Consider the following 14,867-nt stretch of genomic DNA (forward strand, 5'->3'; position numbering starts at 1 on the left):
CACCACAGCTCCAACAGTAGAAATTTAATATGGCATATTCCCACCTTGGTAACGTTTCCAGCCACCTGGCTCTTTCAGACCATTAAAACACAAAAAACAACCTTAATTAGAATCATTATTATTGTTTTGTTATATTCGTTTACAGTATTACATTTATTTGTATTGTATGTTTATGTATTTTGAAGATTGAGTACAATTGTCTAGTCATGTGACATTTATTGAGAAATTGTTCTGGGGAATTTAAGGGCGTGTTTTTATAGTCTGATGAAGAGCTGGGTGGGAATATATAAAATTTCTATTGTTGGAGCTGTAGTGTGCTGACTTTTTCTCTTGAAACTATTTCCCCCCCCTTTTTTTTTTTTACCTACACTGAGTACTTTTGCCATTGGATGTCTGTGCTTTTGCTTATTGTTTAAATAACTAGACATTAAAATCACAGAGCTATTATTTAATGGAGTGTCTTAATGACAATTGTTATTACCTCATCTGCCAGCCAAAGGCCTACACACACACACACACACACACACACACACGTTATTTTGGGGGAAAAAAATGCTTTATAAAAGCATCAAGTACAACCGAAGCTAACATTTCTTAGAAGCGGACTACTGAAAATCCAGAGGTCTTTGTGGACTTGCAATTTCTGGATGAGGAATGGAAGCAGTACACACAAGGATAAACGTGTGCACCGCTTCACATTATTCTGTCCGTCCACGAGGTGTCTGAATGATTCTGAGTAAATTTGGAATCGGTTCAGACAGTTTTGTCAACCCCTATGAGGAATTCAATAAAAAGAACCAACTCAATATAGTGATTCTAATTAGGCATTACTCTGATTTCAAATAGGTGACAAAACAATTACTAGTAAAAAACAAAAAATCTATCTTAAATGAAATTACAACTAATTGAGTAAAAACAACAGACATTTAGCCTACTTAATAACTCCCACTTAAGTTCCACAAAAATAATTTGCAGCTAGACAAAATCATTCGGCACTCAAATGATTCCCCTTGATTCTATTTACAGGTGTGTGTTGAATACAGCTATTTACAACCAGGGCTTTAAAGTTTGACTACTGCGTAGTAAATCCTTGCTGAAATTGAGCTTTATCTGCTTTTTCTGGTCTTAGCTGGCTTAAGTGGGTCTTCCAGCCTGGACAAGCTGACAAGTGCCCCAAACCCCTTTACAACCAACTAACAGACCAGCTTTACAGGCTGGGAGACCAGCTAAGATGAGCAAGCCAGCTTTCTGAATAAAGAATTTGGGCTTCCCAAATATAAAAATGATTTTTAACTAAAAGATTATTAGACTGTGCTATGGTACTTCAAGATATTCTTATACAGAAGATGATTTTAGTCACCTACTTGTTGAAGCACATAACGTAACAAAGTGGACTTCTATGATCAGTTATAAGTCTCGGTCATGTTCCTGGAGGGTTTGTATGTTTCTTCCAAAAACTGCCAGCTCTATAGGGTTTAAAGTATGTTTGGCACGCACAGCTTTCTTATTTCTGCTGCAACAGTATTTCAATAAGATTCAGATCAGGGCTGCACGATAGCCCCTCCCTGGTTTCATATTGAACAGGAAGTCCTTGCCCCTATTTCGCCATTGCAAAGCCCTTCTATCAAACTAACCTGAGAAGTTAAGTCACACCCCGTTATCTCGCATTTGCATGTGGTTTGGACAAAAGTGTCCAGAGTGTTTAATTCGGACATTTATTTAAATGTTGCCTCAAGCATATGACTGAACCCTAAATTATGTATTAATAAATCCCCTTTCTGTTGGTCAGAGTGGTTGTGAGGGGGGTTACTACACTCGGTGACCTATATGAGAGTAGAGTGTTGAGATCTTTTGAAAATTTGATCTCAGTTTTATAGGTATTACAGCTGCGCCACCTGCTATGTATTGTTTTTGGGAGTAGCACACACGCCCCTAAAGTGGCAGATACTCTGGGAGTGGTGATTACTGCTTTTGGAAAAGGTCATGAAGCATCAGTGTATTACTCACTGCTAATTCAGAGTTTGGGGGATGGAGTTTATGGGAGATTATGGGAGAAAGATTTGAACTTGGTATTGGAGGAAGGCGTGTGGACTAGGATTCTAAAAAAAGTCAAGTCTGCATCTAGAGATGCAAGGGTGCACCTTATGCAATTTAAGATTTTACATAGATTTTACTGGACCCCCTCTAGATTATATAGGCTTAGTCTTAAAGACACACCTACCTGCTGGCGATGCCAGTCAGAAGTTGGAGACACAACACATGTCTTTTGGGGGTGTCTTAAGATTCAAGATTTTTGGTTGAAGGTTGAGAGTTATTTGTGTGACATTTCAGGCACTCAAATTTCACTTTGCCCCAGACTTTGTATTTTGGGCATTGGGGCGGTCATAAATTTGGGGGACAAATATATAAAAAAATTGGGTTCTGACTAGTGTTATGATTGGCAGACAAATTATTTTAAGGGGTTGGAAGTCAGATGGAGCGCCATCATTTCCGGAGTGGTGTGCAGAGATGGGGAGGGTGGCAGCTTTTGAAGAACGGGTTATCTAGAGGATTGGGAAATTTGGACTTGTTTATGGGAAAGTGGGGCAAATCTCTGGCGTTTTTGGAGGGCTCTCGGGGAGGGACAGCGGAGAGAGAGGTGTAGTTGTTACGTGTGAAATTATCATATTTTATTTTTTTCTTCTTTTTTATTTTTATTTATTTATTTGAGGGGGTTAAATATTGATTCTGTTTGTATATGTTTTGCTTTTATTTGTTTAATATATGAATCATTAAAAAATGTTAATCACAAAAAGATCAGGGCTGCACATGGAAGCTTCTTCTTGAGCAATTTTTGGACCGATTATGTCTAGGATCATCATGGCTGTTTAACCTCATCTATGGATTAAGGAGCTAATGTTTTCTTAGAGGAATGGCACAAGACTCACAGGTAGTGCAACTGACCTGCTTCTTGCAGTTGTATTTGCTCCGCCCTAATGTATCTTTTCAGATCTTTGATTTAATTGGTTAATTCGGTTAATTGGTTAACACTCTGCCATTGACCCACATGAAGCCCATTTCCACCACATTGGGGGAAAAAAAAGTGCTTTGGCAAGTCATAATTTTGACATAAAAAGTCATAATTATGAGATTACAATTCTTATAAGAAGTCTAAACAATCAGTCATAATTCATAAAAATTGCCATTGATGTTTCATCCAGTTTATTCACCACACTCAGAATGGTAGGCCAAGGTTATTATAGCACATTTGGGCAAATATTTTTGGTCATCCAGGTATTCCAGGCAAATTCTTTCTTGCCCACTGGGGGGGTCCCTAGCAGTGGACAGCATGGGTGGGGAAGGCCAAGTCATTTTTTCCCTCTTTTTAATTACACATAATGTCAGCGTGACTAGACTGTTAACTCCCTAAAAACAGGCTCCCTCCTCAGGGTTTAGGGGTGGTTTGGAAGGGATCATGCAATGGGTCAGCTCTCTCCTGCCGGGGTTTGGGGGCAACTCAGAACTGCATAACACCAGTCTCATTTAACTAAATAAATTAAAACCACGCATGGTAAATAATAAAACAGAGATATGGTTCAATTTAATAACCATAAAATAACAATACTGCTGTCTTTGCTGACCCTACCCTGCTGAGCTGCTCTGGGACCCCCCTGATGGTGACCTGATCTCGTATCGCTCTGGTGCTGGTGGCTCGGGGCAGACACATGGACATACTTTATGTGTGTATATATATATGTATATAAATTTTGTCTCTTCCCCCTCACTTATATATATACTTAGTTCTAGATTTATTAGAGTTGTACATACCCATACAACACACTCTCACACACAAACACACACCATACACAATCATGTACAACCACCTGTATATTCTACTGTTATTTTGTAAATGTTCTGTATCATTGGCTTTGTATCCATGTCTTGTCCTATTGTGTGTCTTGTCCTCTGTAAAAATAATAATAATAAAATAAATAAATAAATAAAATAAAAAACTTGCTTATTGTGCATAGTAGGCCTCTACATACTGCATACTGCAGACACAGAAAGAGTAATCAGGTAGTATGCAATTCTGAATATATCCACTGTGCACTTTTTTTGTCCACATGGACATTTTCTATGAATAACTATGCTTGTTTTCATCTATGAAGTCACACATTATGATTAAAGGAATAGTTCACCCAAAAAATGAAAATTCTCTCATCATTTACTCACTCTCATGCTATCCCAGATGTGTATGACTTTCTTTCTTCAGCAGAAAACAAATGAAGATTTTTAGAAGAATAGTTCAGCTCTTTTGGTCCTCACAATGCAAGTGAATGGTGGGCAGAACTTTGAATCTCCAAAAATCTAATAAGTCTGCATAAAAGTAATCCATAGCCACTCCAGTGGCTAAATCCATTTCTTCAGAAGCGATATAATAGGTGTGGTGAAGCCTTTTTTTTCATTTAATAATTTTTTTTTACAATGAATCTCCACTTTCACTTTTAAATTCTTCTTCATTTGTTCTTTGGCAATTTGCATTCTTTGTGCATATCGCCACCTACTGGTTGGGGGTGGTCAAAGGTAGAGATTTATAAAGAAATATAGGATTAAATATTGATCTGTTTCTCACCCACACCTATCATATCACTTCTGAAGACATTGATTTAACCAATGAAGTCTTATGGATTACCTTTATTCTGCCTTCATTTGATTTCTGAAGATTCAAAGTTTTGGCCACCATTCACTTGCACTGTATGGACCTACAGTGCTGATATATTCTTCTAAAAATCTTTGTGTTCTGCAGAAGAAAGTAAGTCATACATATCTGGGATGGCAGGCGTGTGAGTACTGTACATGATGAGAGAATTTTCATTTTTGGGTGAACTATTCCATTAACCCTTAGAGACCCAGCATAGCAGAATTGCAACGTTTGTATACAGCAATTAAACAATACCTATTTTTTTATTATTAAAAATTGAAAAAGAAAAACTACACAAAACAGTAGCTGACATTCTGAACTGTATCACAACAACAGTTAGATTTTCCATAGACTGCCATTGTCTAAAAAATTTTTATAATTAGTGGTTTCCTTAGAACAAGTAGGATGAAAAAAAAGAAAATGCATCATCGATATCTATGCTTGGGTCTCTTAGGGTTAAACACACATTGTTTGGTTTAAAAAAATCTCAGATGATGCATTAGGTCCACAGACTTTCAAGCATAACATTTGTGACATTAAATGAGCCAGCTGCCCACAAAAGGATTATTTACTGCCAATTTGTTTTCGATAGCCTCGATTGTGCCCAATCCATCCCAATGCAAGAGTCAGCAAATAAAGCTGTGTGTCTGTGTGAATATTACTCAGTCTGACTAAACACACACATTTCCTGTACGACAGCATCTCTAGTGCATGGCGCAGTGTTCTGTAAAAGGGTTGATGTTTACTGACAGGCCTTTTCCTTTTCTTTCTGCTTCCTGTTTGTCTCTCTCCCCCCACCCCTCAAGGTTCAGACCCAGTTCCATAAAATATTAATGTGCAGATTACAGTTATTTTGTCACAGAGCCACACTGCTCATGAAAACAGCATCTTCGCAGACTTTTACCTTTGCAATTTCTATCTCTGATCTCTATAATTCCAAAATAGCACTCAGCTGAAGACTTTCCAGGTCTGTTTTTTCACATCTTGAATAAATAAAGTGCAGGGAGTTACTGTGACCCACATTTGATTTCCTGATGCCAGAATGGTGGCCTTGTGTTTATGTGTGGAAGCCATTGTGGTATAATTAGCTTCCTTTGGCCTGGAAACTCAAAATGAGGCAGCCAACACTGGAGGTGTCAATTCTGGGTCAGTGTGAGAATCGACTGAACTCAGAAGGATCTTTTAACAACGTGTCAAAGTTAGATGCCCAATTTCAAGCCAGCAAAATGAGAATGGAGGTGTCAAAAATACAGTTAAAATGAATCCTCAGATTGTCTGCACCTAATGCAAGATTCATAGGCCACATTTATAGCTCATAGGAAAGTCACACATGAAAAAGTGTGCAACTTGCATTAAGAAAGTAAAAAAGTAGAAAAACACTCAAAAAAAGACTAAATTCGGGCAGTATATGGTAAAAAAAAAATACAGTAATTATATATATATATATATATATATATATTAATAATAATAAATTAAACAATTAAAGTATGTGGTGTGATGTTTGCACGAAAACAGCTCAATGTTCACTGTTTTTTATTAATGGACAGCTATATGCAGTACCAACGTCTTCCAGCAGATGGCAGTTGTTCACTACTCAGAATTTCAGTTCCTACATTCATTTTAATAAGGTTACATCATTATTCACTGCACAAAAACATTCACACAGCAACCTATGATTACCATTAACATGTGTCAGTTCTGTTTACACACATGGACATATTCCACCTAATATTTAACAACCCTTACCATCCAATTAAACGAATTACCCCCTCTCTGATGGTCTAAAATCATGAAACATAAAATAAAATTGGTCTCATTAGCCTCATGTGGTGAGCCTAAAACTGCTACTTTTATACTACAATCATGATAAATCCATTATTAAACGTATTACTGGAACAAGATATCGGTTGTGTCAGCATGTGCTGGTTTTTTGAGCCGAGCACAGATGTTAGGTGACTCCTCCAGTATGTGATGCATAAACACAGAGCACTCATACTTAAACACTTTTGTGGTTGGCCAGTCTCCAACAAAAACACATACACACGATATTAATTGTGGCCAAAAACTCACCATCATGCCACACAGGCTCGTGATCATGGAGGCTGGTGACACATTCGGACGCCCACTAGGTCTGACAACTGTTTACTGGGTCGTGCCAAGCGGGGTGATGCTGGGGTTCATGGAATGGCACCTGTTCATGAGCAGCACGAGCCAGCACATTGGCACAAAAGCAGTAGGCACAGTAGTGTGCCAGTTTATCTCTTCTTTACAAACACTGATGTGTGGATCACTATATTAGATGACTGCAAGAGCAGCTCCATTTACATGATGTTAAATAGTAGAAAAGTAAAAATTAATTTGTTGTTCTGCCCTATGTGTCATGATAACTCTAGGTGTTATATTATAAAAGTGGCCTGAATGCAGGCCTGTATAAATCATGTCTAACTATACAAAAATGTATGTAAAGATATGTTTTTATTTTATTTCATTTTTTTTTTTTTTTTTAGGAAATATATGCACATCCATACAAGATGTGCTAGCTTCCTGAGAAAATGTAAGTCTGAAACTACTATAAATTTGTATATTAATGCAATAATCTGTACTGATAAAAAGTAAAGTAGCATTTCCATGGTGCATTGATGGTATCAGATGGTAATACCATGGTACTTTGATGCTATATACTAGGGGTGTAAATCGGACGTTTCATCACGATACAATCTTGAATCGATTCTCTTGGCCTGCGATCCGACATTTGCCGATACTTCACAGTCTGCCGCGATACGATACGATTCGATTCAGGGGCCTGTGATCGATATTCCGATATTATGTGCCTATTTTACACAATCAATTACATATTTTGTATTTATTTATTTTTTGCCCACAAAAGCAACCAAAATATAATTTGATTATTTTATTCAGCTCTCTGTATACACATTGGGACATCCACAAAAAAATAAGGTAGGCCATTTCAGATGTTTATAAAAATAATACAGATAAATAATATAAAAAATAAAGTCACACACAAGTGATCATCACTCGTTTGATGACAGCTAATGTTTCAGTTTAGTCCAATTAAAAATACTTACCCATGACTTGTTTCAAACTATCCGTGGTTTTCTTGGCTACAACTTCCACAGTTTTAATGAAAAATTCTGTTACAGTTAACTGGATAAATGTTAGTAAGAGTGTTGATGTGTAAAGTCTTATAACTGATGCTGGAGCTGAGCAGGTGTTTCTCTTTCCCTCATTAGCGCTGTTCAGATTATCGGCGTTGTCAAGATGTTCCACATGATTAAACTTCTCCATGGTACATTAAAATAGCAAATTCTCATGTAAAATTCAAATGGGTTGCATGCACAACGATATCGATGGAAGCCCGAAGTAATCGCGCATGTGAGCCTCTCTGCATTTGTCACGAGAGCTCACATTTTAAGGAGTGCACAGTTGATGCGCTTGCACGGTTCCTGTCAATCGCTTTTCTCAGGAAGCCCGGTTGACGCATGCGCACGCTGCACGGATAGCAGAGCACAATTTGGCTTCAAAGAACCCACGCACATCCGTGTGCCACATGAAAAGCATATTTAGCACTCATAAAGTCAAATGAATGTAATAAGGTTGCTTCATCACCTGACGGAAATGCGTATGGACGTGGCTGACATGAGAGTATTAAAATAAATGTACATCTTAAAAAAAATTCTATATGGATATTTACACATTGTATCGATAACAGTGGATCGTTGGTCATTAAATCGATGCACCGATCCAGATTGATGGATCGTTACACCCCTTCTATATACCATGGTATGGAATAATCACCATATTCATATACATGGGTATTTACATGACACTTCAAGAAGTACTGTACTTCAAAGAATCCCAAAAATGAAAGAATATGTCCCAAAACATGGTATTACCATGGTACCATGTCCAAACAAGCATGAAATAAATATGGAAACATATCCAAAACACTAGCAAAACATAAAAAGTTAGACAAGCCTAGCAACTGAGTGGTGTTGGCGTAATAGACTAAAGCACTGAACTGGTAAGCACATGGTTGTTGGTTCAATTCCTACAGCCACCACCATTGTGTCCTTGAGCAAGGCACTTAACTCCAGGTTGCTCCAGGGGGATTGTCCCTGTAATAAGGGCACTGTAAGTTGCTTTGGATAAAAGCATCTGCCAAATGCATAAATGTAAATGTAACTAACAGCTGTGAACTAGTTTTATGCAACTGGCTTTTTCTGGCGTCTTTAATTAGTCAGACTAATTGTTAGACACAGTCTTAAGTTAATGGCTTTGTTTATGCAACTGGCCCCATGTCTAATAGGGTCTGATGTGGATTCTAGGGGGTCTGAAAATTGTCTTGTTTACATTCTGAATTCATGGAGCTAATGAGCTAACACGCTATAAGAGGCCATGATATGCGCCGATTACACTCTGTTATTGTAACTTATGAAGACACATATACTACTGCAAAGTAATTGATTATTACCATCTGGTGTCCACTAAAGCTAACATGTCTGCTTCATTCATCCAACCGAACCACAATGGTCCAATGATCTAGCACAAAATCAAGAGAGTTTTGGCGATAACTAAGTGTATATTTCATAACTACAATACAGATTTCTTGCTAGAAATGGAATCAAAAGTTAGAAAAAGTGGGAAAAAATGTGCATTACATACAAATTGGCTATCATTTGATTTGGTTTGATCAGGTCTAATGGTTCGGATGTGGTATAGGTCGTCTGATGAGTTTTGATGGGGTTTAATCAGGTCTAATAGGGTCTGATGTGGTCTAATGGGATCTAATTGGGTCTGATGTGGACTATAGGGGGTCTGAACATGGTATTACCATGGTACACGTCCAAAAAACATGGTGTTACCATGGAACCATGTCCAAACAGGCATGGCATTAATGTAGTAGTATGTCCAAAACCCAAGCAGCACATAACAACAAGCCAGAACAGTCTAGCTACCAGCTAAAAGACCCTAACAATGGGTTGAAGGGGCTTTATATGGATTGATCAGGGGTTAATAGGGCTAACAGGGTCTGATGTTGTCTCATCTTGGGAGTCTAAACATGGTATTACCATGGTACATGTCCAAAACATATGGTCTTACCAATGGTACCATGTCCAAACAAACATGATATTAATATGGTACAGTATCACTCCAAATCCTAGCAACACATAACAACAAGCCAGATAAGCCTAGAGACCAGCCCGAAACACCCTAGAAACACCTCACAAAAAGCCAGAACAGCCTAGTAACCAGCCAAAAGACCCTAATAATGCCTTGCAACAACCCATCCATTGGGTTTGATGTGGTCTAAGCAGGTCTGACGAGGTTTGATGGGGTTTAATTGGGATTTATCAGGTCTAATGGGAGCTGATGTGATCTCTAGGAGGTCTGAACATGGTTTTACTATGGTCCATTACCATGTCCAAAAAAACCCGTGGTGTTACGATGGTACCATGCCCTTACAAAAATCTAGAGTTCTAGCAAACAAGCTGCAAACTTGCCACAAATTTGCCATTCATTATGCTCACATGCAAATAAGCTTGTGATTTGCCGCAATGTCTGCCAGAAGATTGCAGCTCTTCATCGGTAGTGGTGAATCTGCAGCAAACCTTTGGCAATTATGGAGAATTTGCCGCAAGTTTGCAGAAAACTCATTTGCATGTGAAAATAATCAGTGGTGAATTTGCGACAAGTTTGCAGCAAATTTGCCATGAACACTTGATTATTGTAAGGGTGTCCAAATAAACATATTAATATGATATCATGTCCAAAAAGTGATATTTATTACAATATTGTGGAGAACCATCGGACCAGATGACATTCCATGAGACAGTTTATGGCAGAGCCCCTCCCTAAATGTCAAGGCAAAGAAGAGTGGCTCCATTTTGATTGGATCATGGCAGGACCAACACAAACAAATGCCAAGCACAGCCATCAGATAAGCTGCTTGGACCACTACCAGATACTTCAGAAAGTAAGGCCCCGGACCTTCCAACACGTTGGAAAAGACTTCTCATTGGTTCATGAGTGGTTTCTTAACAACATCTTAAACTTCCCATCCTAAGGTTTGACCTAATACAAGAGGTAAGAAGGGCCATAAATATCTTCAAAACCTCTCGAAGCAGCATTAACTTACCATGTTGCAAAATCTGAAACAAAGAAGCCACAAAGACAAATCTTTACACACAAACTTTTATTCCTAACATGGACACCAACTGCAACACATCCACTCCATGTTTGTTCACAGAACTGTTTATGTAAATTGCAGTTGTTCAGTTAGCACAATAGTTCACACAAACTGAACTACGGTGGTATAAATTAATGCATGCATAATATTTAATCTTTCAGTATCATGTTTGGTTTTATATCTTCAGAAAAATGCTGAGACTATTTTTGAAGAAGTTTGGAAAAGGAACAATGCATAGATGAGACTTTAAAGACATTGCTCTAATTATGTACTTTAAATTATTCAAATGTTCCACACAGAGAAGGGAGGGTGAGCCACATTGTATGGGCCCCCTCCAATCTCAGCAGCAAATCATAACCCAGTGCCAAACTGAAATCTCCTCCTTATTAGGAAGGTATAAAACTATCCTCCGGATGACCACACCTTTGTTCTGAGTTCCTGGCTGTTCGAGTTTGGGAGCAATAACAGAATAATAATCAATGTCCCTGACCAGAGGGTCATTAACAGGATACAATTCTTAAACACCTTTGTCCTGAGTCTCAGAAGAAGACACTAACAGGATAACAGAAAAACACCTTGTTCTGGTCTCACTCTATGAGAGAGAAGTAATAGCAGAATAATAATGAACATTCTGAATCTCTGGCTTGAGGGGGTAGGAGATGTAACAGAATACATCCAACATGCTAAGTCTCACTCCATGAGAGAGAGGATAACAGTTCATCCAACATTCTTAGTCTCCATCCGAGAGACAGAAGAAGATCGACCAAGAGAGTCACTACAAGAGACTACAAGAGACTATTGCAATGGCAAGTTTGGAATCCCTATACCAGAGATATATTTAAAGCGACAAGGTTTAGCTCTGAGAAGCAAACCCTCTCTTCAAGTTTCGTGCATCTGCGTGTTCCAGATGATGAATCTTGCACAGACATAAGGGCTGTATATCTGCGTGTTCCAGATGGCAAGAACCCTCTCTGTTCTTCCAAGAGATCAGCATTCCTCAGCTCCTTCGTGTCCAAGGCTGTTGAAATGGAATCCAGCTCCTTCCCCACTGTAATGTGGGCCTGAGCCCCAGTGGAAGATGTCTCCATCACCGAACTCAACGTTCGATCAAGGAGAACGTAAATAACACTACTAAACCTCTTTCCAGAGACCTTGGCATTAGTGTATACTATCAGTTTATGATTTTCTAATGTTCTTTAGATTGCATAACCTGTGTATCAAATGTCTTGCCAATAATCTAGGAGTTATTTGTTTAATTAGGAATAAGGTTTTCACCTTATTAATTAACAGAGAAACAGCTATTTATCTTTCATAAGATAATAGTCATACCTTGCCATTGCTACATCCAACTTAACCACTTACATCTTTCCATCATATGCACTTTTATTTACTGTGGTGAGCAAGGCGAGGCCGGGCGAAGACGGTGTGGAGCAAGACCGGGATGGACACCTGGAGCGAATTTTCTCGCCCAGCTGTTGGTGATTGCGGTGTTGGCGGGCAAGGGATAAAGCCACAACCAGAGCTGCAGTCGGGAGAGACACGTTCAAGACAAAGTCACACACTGGAACGCGAGACCAGTGTGGCACACAGGTACCACTTTATCTCCCTGGCCTCGCTCTGCCCAGACGCCGCTCGGCCCCGCCCTGCTCGCCGCATTTACCTATTCATTTATGTTATCTTTTAGCATATTAGTACCATTTTGTAGTTTTGTTAGTTATTCTTGTATATCTTTTTGTAAATAAAACAAATCATATTGCAACTGTGTGTTCCTTGTGTTGATGGTACAGAAAAGCTCTAAAGCGTTAGGCTGCTCTCTAATCCTTTAGATTATATTATTATACTGTTAATGTGAAACTCCTTAGCTGGTGCCCCGAGGATGGAGAGAGAGGTCGTCTGATATTAATAATCACAAACACATACTGTACACCTTAAGTGAAGTGTGATCAAAAATCACCACATATTTTGGAGTCTTGTGTGAGGCCCAGTTCATTTCAGTTGGTGCCAGGGTGATTCTTACTACAATATGTATCAATAGACACCACCATAGATGTTCCACCTCAACCTAAATCAATGTTGTAAACTCTAGATTTCTGCAGTATGTGGTAACACCTTGCACAGTATGTAGGGGCCTATTATAATAGATACAAACATTTAACCGAATTAAATGTAGGTTATAGGGCTGTGAGAGCAGATTTCATCCATGATCAAGTGCAATTGTGGGTAATTATGGGAGAAATAAGAGACAGTAACTTCAGCACACAGACCCAGCTGGCTTCTGAGAGATCTCTGAGGTTTTGTGTGCGTGTGTGAGGTTTATTCTAATTTTTGCATGACCGCATATGATCCTGTGCGTGCGTGTGTGTGTTATAGATGTGTGTGCCCACTATTGGCTGTTCAGTAGAATGATTAAAGCATACTTTCCCGTACACTGGGGGTTGTTGCCAAGGCTCTGAAGGAGAACATGAGCTGATTGGCTCCTTTAAATGACTGAAGATTCCAAACTAGTCACATTAACTCAGCAAGCAGCCTGACCTAAGAACACATCTTAGTCAACAACTCTCATAGAAATCCATAAAAATCAATTCCACGTTTGACGTTAATTGATTTCTTTGAAGGTTGTGTTTCATTTCCAAAGTGATCATCGAGGCAAAGTGGTATCATTTGAAGACACAGGCTTGTCTCACTGACTAGACAGAGGCTGCATTAAAATGCGCACCGTGTTTCACACTGGTATAAAACCAAAGACATTTTAAGAGTTGCCATTTTGAGAGTTGGATGGAGTGTTAAAGACCCTGTGAAATCGCTTGACAAATGCAGTTTTCTATCCTATGTATTTCCTACGTAATCAGGAAGATTTTGCAGGACATGTCGAAGTACTCATTTTTTTTTCAATAACTAACATATATATATATATATATATATATATATATATATATATATATATATATGTAATTGATTGTGTAAAATAGGCACATAATATCGGAATATCGATCACAGGCCCCTGAATCGAATTGTATCGCGGCAGACTTTGAAGTATCGGCAAATGTCGGATACACCCACAAGCGCAAAATGAGTCATCGATATTTTTGGCTCGTTTTTCTGGAAGAGACTGTAAATTTTAAGTGTAAATTCTTTGAAAGAGCGCTCAGTCATGTGCAAGATGTAATGGCATGCAGAAAAACAAAGTATTTTGATTTAATGGTCTGAAACATACTCAACACAAGTACAGGATGTACAAGTACACACTGTTTTTTTTTTTGTTTTTGTTTTTTATTTACCCAAGATTGTGAGAGAACTTTGAAGGCTTGAGGGATGATAGAAGGTTAAAGATTAACATTTCACCAAACAATTTTCTACTCTGTCACCTTCAAAAATATTCTAATATCACAGATAGCCTCTATACAACACCTCTTGAAAAAAAAACCCCGGGCTACTCAAACAAAGGTGGTAATTACTGCCAGTCACTTATTTCAAGCATCCCTCATCCATTTTACTATGCACCAAGGCTTTAAAAGTAGCCCGACATCAGTTTTTTACAGCGCTAGTAAATACGCTAGCATTATTTATTGGGTGGTTGAATATTCCATCAGGCTGGACGTTGCTTTAAGGTTGTGAAGCTGGTTTTAATGTCCCTGTTATTTTCTCTCACTGGAGATGTTCCACCGAACGTGAAGGTTCTTTTTGAAGAGCTGTGGGCGTTTAGCGTGTCCTTAACAGCCCTCTGTTTGCTTCAGTGGAAATATTGGATATTTTTCTTGCTCTGCAAGTGTAGCCTTCACTCTCTCTCTCCTGGTTTCCATCTCTCTTCTTGTGTAACCTGGTCTACAAACAACCTTTTCAACTTGATTATTCAATCCATGGAAATGCCATGCGGAATTGTGAGATGTGGTATTTATAATAAAAACCCCTGCAATGACCAGCGGTTACGCCTGTGCAAGACATCGGTCATATCAGGGTAACATGCTTTTCTTCACTGTT

Source organism: Myxocyprinus asiaticus, chromosome 47 (genome assembly GCF_019703515.2).
Source record: "Myxocyprinus asiaticus isolate MX2 ecotype Aquarium Trade chromosome 47, UBuf_Myxa_2, whole genome shotgun sequence".
NCBI classification, from domain to species: Eukaryota; Metazoa; Chordata; class Actinopteri; order Cypriniformes; family Catostomidae; genus Myxocyprinus; species Myxocyprinus asiaticus.